The following is a 7,501-nucleotide window of genomic DNA, read 5'->3' as shown; positions in this document are numbered from 1 at the left end:
TGAGACCCTTGTCCATTGTATGGCTAGTGAAGATCTTCTCCCAATCCGTGGGCTTTTTATTGTTCTTGCTAGCTATGTCCTTTGCCATGCAGAAGCTCTGCAGCTTCATGCAATTCAATTTGTCCAACATTTCTTTGTTTTGTTGTGTTTCTGGGTCTCTATTAAGAAAATGTTGGCTTGTGCCAAGGAGACCTAGGGTTTCTCCTGTTCCTTCTTATAATGTTTTCAGGGTGTCTCTTTTAACTCTGAGGTCTTTGGTCCATTTGGAGTTGATAGCTGTAGTTTTTCTACAGGTTATTAACCAATTTTGCCAGCACCATTTACTGAAGAGGCTGCATTTCTTCCATTCTATTTTTTTAGCTCCCTTATTGAAGATTAAGTGGCTATAGGTATGTGGGTTCCTTTCTGAGTTTTCAATTCTATTCCATTAGTTCTGAGGTCTCTTCTTATGCCAGTACCAAACTGTTTTGATTACTATGGTTTTGTAGTAGAGTTTGAAACTTGGTATTAATATTCCTCTAACACTGTTCTTTCTGTTAAGGATCGATTTTGTTATTTTGGGTCTTTTATTGTTCCATATGAATTTTTGGATTGCCTCTTCTATTTCCTTCAAGAATGAGGTTGGAATATTGATCGGTATCACATTGAATTTATAGATAGCCTTGGGAAGTATAGCCATTTTCATGATATTTATCTTTCCAATCCATGAGCATGGGAGGTTTTTCCACTTTCTAAGTTCTGCTTTGATTTCCTTTTTCAGTTTTTTAAAGTTTCATCATAGAGGTCCTTCACTTTGGTTAATTCCTAGGTATTTTATTTTGGGGGGGGGGCTATTACAAATGGAATTGCTTTCTGATTTCAACTGCACTCTTCTCATTGTTGGCATACAGAAAAGCCATTGATTTTTTTTTATTGTAAAGATACTATACAGAGGGTTACAGTTACATGAGTGAGGTAATGAGTACACTTCCTATTGAACATTGTTACCCCCTCCATTGTTTTCCCCCTACCATCCCTTCCCTCCCTACCTTCCCCGAGGTTCTTTTTTTTTTTTATTGTGATTTAGTGATTACATAATTTCCTGGATTTCACAGTATTGTGGAATAATGATGCTCATTTAAAGTCACAAGTTCATTCAAACTTTCCTGGAGCAAATTGTCTATCACAGTCTATAACATATAACGGTGTTCACATGTTATACACCATACATGTGATCAGCAGCATGGGGATATTTAGTAGTGGTTCAACCAGATGAGTGGGAGTTCTTTGTTTCTTAAGTCCTGTTAGTTTTGTCGTATCACCTAACATTTTGTATTTAGCATCCACTTATCAGGGAGACCATGTACCATTTGTCTCTTTGCTCTTGGCTTACCTCGCTCAACATGATTCCTTCTAGCTCCATCCATTTCCCTGCAAATGCCATTATTTTGTCATTTCTAATGGCTGCATAATATTCCATTGTGTATAGATATCACAATTTTTGGATCCATTCATCTGTGGTGGGGCATCTGGGTTGTTTCCATATCCTAGCTATTGTGAACAGTGCTGCAATAAACATGGAGGTGCACGTGTCCTTATATATTGGTTCCTGTTTTTCAGGGTAGATGCCTAGAAGTGGTATGACTGGGTCGTAAGGGAGGTCAATCTTTAGCTTTCTAAGGCCCCTCCAGACTGCTTTCCAAAGTGGTTGTATAAGTGAAAGCCATTGATTTTTGAGGGTTAATTTTATACCCTGCTACTTTGCCAAAATTTTGAATCAGCTTGAGTAATTTGGGAATGGAGTCCATGGGATTCTTTAAATACAAGATCATGTCATCTGCAAAGAGGGAGTGTTTTACTTCATTTTTCCCTATTTGGATCCCTTTTATGTTTGCATCTTTTCTTATGGCTGTAGCTAGGCATTCTAATGCTATATTGAAGAGAAGTGGAGAGAGTGGACATTAGACATCCTTGTCTCATTCCTGAGTTTAGAGGAAATGGCTAAAGCCATTTCTTAAACTAGGTTTACACAAAAGAGTTTCTAGATGACTTAATCTCTCATTAATGTGAATGAATATTCAATGATCCTCAGGCATGCCAGTATGACTTCTAATATGGAGAAGATGATAGTAAGAGAACCCTGGAAAAGTAGAAATCAAATAAAAGCATCAGAAGAATATTATTAATATTCATTTACAAATTCAATGGTTAATGACAGATGCTATAAAAAGAATTCATAATCAGTACAAATGTTTTTAAGGAAAGTTAAAGCCACTACAGAAGAAAAATATGTGAGTATATATCAAACTATAAAATAAAAACAAATACAAATTTATAAACACCAAAATAATTACAAAAAGAAAGGCTAAAGAATATTGAAATCATTTTTAAAATAATACAAAACATTTTCTGTATTTTAGAAGCATGTGTTTCTAAACCAGGCATCAAGTATGATGGATACATGGAAAATGGATTGGCTAGAGAATAGCGTTCCAGAAGAAGAAAATAAAGAGAGGAAGTTAAGTTTTTTCTGAAAAGAAACAAGAAATTTCACAATACAGAGAACTGAATATTAGGAGGGCTCTTTTCAGTGGAGATATTTGTAGAAATTAGAAAACACTGGAGACATTTCTAGAAAATACTGAAGGAACATTATTCCCAACCTTGAACTCTATGTCTCACTGATATAGTATGGTATTAAATATTTCAATCTTCAATATTTCAAAATAATCATTTTCTAGAAACTTCTACAGAAAAAAAATTCTGCAGAAAAAAATTACTATGGAAATCACAAAGAAGAGAAGTTGGATCTAGCAACCAGTGTATTAATCATAGGTACTTACTACCAGGCCCTCAGAATGACCAATCTATGTAAAATCAAGAGTATTGTAAGTTCTCACAGGAGTATGCCTATTATGAAATTTCTAATTTGTTTGCAGATTTTGAGGATAATGTATTTGCCTATAGAATGGAAATGGAAACAAAATAGGACCAGGAAATTACCATTAATGAAACCTAAACCGTGTGGAGTATAACAAAAGAATTAGTGACTCATCTGTAGAAGATATTTATATACGCGCACCAGATCGCCTGTATTCCGAGAGCTCGCGCTGCGTCCTGCTCCGACACCTGCCCGGGCCATGCCTCTGCCTTGATGGCGGCGCTTGCTGGTGTCTTCGTGTGGGATGAGGAGAGGATCCAGGAGGAGGAGTTGCAGAGATCCATTAATGAAGTGAAACGGTTGGAGGACGTGTCAAGCATATTTCAGAGCTCTGGAGTCTAGCATCACCCTCCAGAATCAAAATCCCAAACAGAAGGGAATGAAGATTTAAAGGACAAAGAGGAACCATGAGAAACGGCGATGGATAAAAAACATTTTAAACTGTGGCGGCGCCCAATTTTGGCACCCACCTTTACCAGTACCGAGTTTTTGGAACCTACACAGATGTGACACCTTGGCAGTTCTTCAATGTTCAGCTGGACACAAAGTATAGAAAAAAGTGGGAATCTCTGGTGATCAAGCTGGAGGTAATTGACGTGGTTCTGAGGTTCTTCACTGGGTAACCCATTTCCCTTATCCGATGTACTCTCGGGATTATGTGGATCAAGAGAACAATGTGATGGTGTTGGTGTCACTTGCTGTACAACACCCCATTGTGCCAGAGTCTCCAGAATTTGTGAGGGTCAGATCCTATGAATCCCAAAAGGTTATCCATCCCCACAAGTCATTTGATGAGAATAGCTTTGACTACTTGTTGACATACAGTGACAATCCCCAGACTGTGTTTCCTCGCTATTGTGTTAGTTGGATGGTTTCCAGCGGCATGCCAGATTTCCTGGAAAAGCTTCACATAGCCACTCTGAAAGCCAAGAACATGGAGATCAAAGTGAAGGACTACATCTCGGCTAAGCCTCTAGAAATGAACAGTGAGGCCAAGGCCACTTCCCAGTCCTCTGAGTGGAAGACTGGGGGTAGGCATAGCCCTGCTCAGATTGAATATGCCTGAAAGACTTTGGGATAAGGATAGACAGACACTTCTAACCCTGTCTCAGTCCATTATCACTGCTACAGAACAGGGACAAGCCACATGTATTAGAAGGCGTCTGCTGTAACCACCAATGCAGGATAATTCACTAACTGGAGTCTTGATCTTATTCAGAGCCCTTATTGCTCTCTAGCAAACAGAGAAGGCAGCATTGTGGAGACATTGTCAAATTCTCAGGCTAACCATTTTGAGATTCAGTGTTTCTCTGAGCTAGTCTGGAACAAACCTTTCACCTCAGGCCAGAAGGGGATGATTTCCATCTGCTTCTTCCAAGTAGTTTCCTTGCTGACATTCCATATCTTACCATTTTCCTTGCTGACATTCCATATCTTACCATTAGTTGTGCAGTGCTTGGATTTCCTTCCATTCTGCAAATCTCCTGGAAGGTGTGGTTGGCTGGTCATTTCTTATGAGGGGGTCACTGGGAGTACTCTTGGTAACAGGTCTAGTGTGAATGGGTGTGAATGATACTTGGTCATGTTAAGTGCCTTGTCCTCACCTTTTATCCTTAGGGACATGAAGTTTATACCAAGAAATTTCTCCTTTTGCAGAATACTATCCCACTCAAAGCTATATTCTTTGGATCATTGCTTCTTTGCCAGCCTTAGCCATTTGCCAAGAACACTAGAAATGAGCCCTTTTAGATAACAGCTTTCTGTATCACTAGTTCCTTTGACAGGGTCAGTGAAATGCACAAAAAAAAACCCACATTTAATTTTTTTTAATATTTCTATTAAAAAGGCCTTGGGGGAATTGAGCACTTTCTCGCCAAAGCTATTCTGATTAGAAAATACATTGTTTTGGTTCAGGCATTTCCCCAGCTACTGAATTGACTTGTCCTCAGAAGGCTAAATGCAAGAGAAATGTAGGCTGCACCCCTCCTCAGAGCTTTCAGAACTGTAGGCAAGCTGTGTGGATGAACAGATGCAGTCATGCCTCAAACTCAGTGCAGTGGGAATGTGGTTTCTTCCTTTAAAAAGATTTTCCTTCCCTCTTCAGAACTGAAACAAAAGTAGGCCACACTGTTGGGATGGTACCAGATGGTACTGCTTGGCCTCATTGGTTTTCCTTATAGTCATGCACAGTCTTTTGGGAGAATGGGGGATCAAATTTTAAATCCTCCTCCTTTTTTCTGGAGTTTCTTCTTTTTGTCCTGCTTGCTATCCTGTTGTGGTGTTGAAAGGAACCTAAACCTGACTAATTAAACACCTCCTTGACCTTCTAGTTGTTTATTCACTTATGTGCCAAGGAAACAACGAAAGCCCCAGTGTTTCGTCTCTTCTCGGATTTGTTTTGCAGAGCAGAGTTGCATTGAGCAGTCTGGCATCTTTTTATCACCATTTCTCTCCTCTGGGACCTGACAGAAACCAGAGAAAATTCTCTGGGCATGTGTGAACTTAGCGCCTGTGGTTGTGAACAGTTGTGTGTGTGAGAGTCTACACCGGTGCTAAGTGGTTGAGGCTGCCTCATCTTCTGACTTACAGTAATTGGATTCTGTACAGTTATATCATTGTAATGATTTTGCTCTTAACTGTGATCTTTTTATCAAATGTGTGAATAAATACATAAAAATTGGTTAAAAAAGAAAATATTTATATAGTCATTTGCAATGAAAATACTGAGATTGAGTTAGTGACTTATCTGTAGTTAATATTTATGAAGTCATTACCAGTGAAAGCACTGAAATTGGCTTTTTAAAAATTTGACATAAGGGGGCTGGGAAGGTGGCTCAGTGGTAGAGCACTTTCCTTGCATGCCAGAGGCCCTGGGTTCGATTCCTCAGCACCATATAAGCAAAAAGAAAAAAGCCGGAAGTGGCGCTGTGGCTCAAGTGGTAGAGCGCTAGCCTTGAGCTGAAGAGCTGAGGGACAGTGCCCAGGCCCAGAGTTCAGGCCCCACGACCGGACCCAAAAAAAAAAAAAAAAAAGATTTGACATAAAGAGTAAATGTTTGACATATTGGGTAGATTTACCATCATGTAAGGTGTTTGGTGGGAATGAATTGATGAGATGTGCATCCTCATCTATGTTAGTAGGAAGTTAACATATAATAGGTGAAATTTTAAGCCCAAAATGTTACTATTTACTGACCAACCCTGTTACCATGGATAATAGATCCTGGCATAAGAAAGGGTGCTCAGAGCAACCATGTTGGAAACTACCACAAGTAAGTGTGTGTGTGTGTGTGTGTGTGTTTCACATAAAGTAAAATCTAGAAGGAAACTCTACATAGCCAACAAATAAATACATAGAGAGAACTTAGTAATTTAAAATGAATATGCTTTTAATTATTCATTGGATGTAACTATATGCCCGTGATCTCCTCCTTAAATGCTGTTACCTGTTTATTTGCTTCATTTATTTAGAAAGCAATCTTGAATTACCCAAGGGTAATTTAACTGCCTTTTTAAAATTTATGTCTGCTCTTCAATAACCATACCCTGGTACAAGCCTGAGTGAATACTTAAATTTTTCTGATTTATAATAATGCCTTTAAAAGAACTGCAAAACTTCAATGAAATGGTTAGGAAAATAAAATAAAATAGAGAACAGTGCATGTTTCTCTCATATATAGAAGCTAGGTCTAAAATACACAGGAACATGATAAATTATACAGGACTCTAGGCAGTCACACACAGTAAGACTGAAGGAGGGTATTCGTAGGACGGAACACAAAGATGCAATGCCTGTGTGCCTCTGAACACAGAAAATAATCTCTAAATGAACTGCAGAAAAGGGAAACAAGAGATTTTTTTTTCCTTTGGTGCTGTTTTTGTTTTCTTTTCTTTTTTTCTTCTTTATCTTTCTTTGGGAGAGGAAGTAGGGAACAGAAATGGAGGGGAAAAGGGTGAACAAATACAGTAGTGGTACTCACTAAACACTGTGTTGAAAATGAACTAAGCAAGTTGTGGATGGGGACAAGAGGGAAAACTGCAAGAAAGGGAGGGAAGGGTTGACATTGTGCAAAAAAATGTATTCTTTATCTGAATTTTGTAACTGTAACCTCTGAATATCACCTTTATAAAAATATTTTTTAAACAGAGAAGATATATAAAAATAAATAATATTGACCCAAAATGACTATTTCTAGAAATAATCTTAGTAGAACATTGGTATTTCTAGGCATTGCAGGAAATTAGTCCTCCTACTTGATAATAGTTGAAAATTAGTATCTGAAGACAAGTCTTTTCCTTGCATATCTGTATTGTATCAGATTGATGTAGCTTACATTCTCAGAGAAAGAAGGAAATAGAATTTTAATAAAAGCTGGATTGTGTGACTAATAATATTGAATCATAGTGCATGAAAATCTCTCCTTCAGGAAATGAAAGCAAGGAAAAAAATAACCAAGATCGGAACTTTTTCAGTAGGGGGATGAAATGTAAAATGATCATAGAAAATAGATCATTCTCAAATTAGTATTCAGCATTTTTCTCCTGCATAAATTATTTGGGAACACATTTCAAAAACCCAATC

At 38.0% G+C, this 7,501-nt stretch overlaps 1 pseudogene across 1 annotated transcript; it reads left to right on the top strand.

Moving 5' to 3' along the window:
* The first annotated feature begins 3,093 nt into the window (after positions 1-3,093).
* LOC138813534 (stAR-related lipid transfer protein 7, mitochondrial pseudogene) lies at positions 3,094-4,323 on the top strand (annotated as a pseudogene). The gene has a single exon (XR_011367841.1). The product of XR_011367841.1 is annotated as an stAR-related lipid transfer protein 7, mitochondrial pseudogene (transcript).
* The last annotated feature ends 3,178 nt before the right edge of the window (positions 4,324-7,501 follow it).

This window comes from Dipodomys merriami, unplaced genomic scaffold (assembly GCF_024711535.1).
Source record: "Dipodomys merriami isolate MVZ:Mamm:240054 unplaced genomic scaffold, mDipMer1.0.p SCAF_6, whole genome shotgun sequence".
Lineage (NCBI taxonomy): Eukaryota > Metazoa > Chordata > Mammalia > Rodentia > Heteromyidae > Dipodomys > Dipodomys merriami.
The sequence above is the reverse complement of the archived record's forward strand: the minus strand, read 5'-3'. Positions and strand labels throughout refer to the sequence as shown.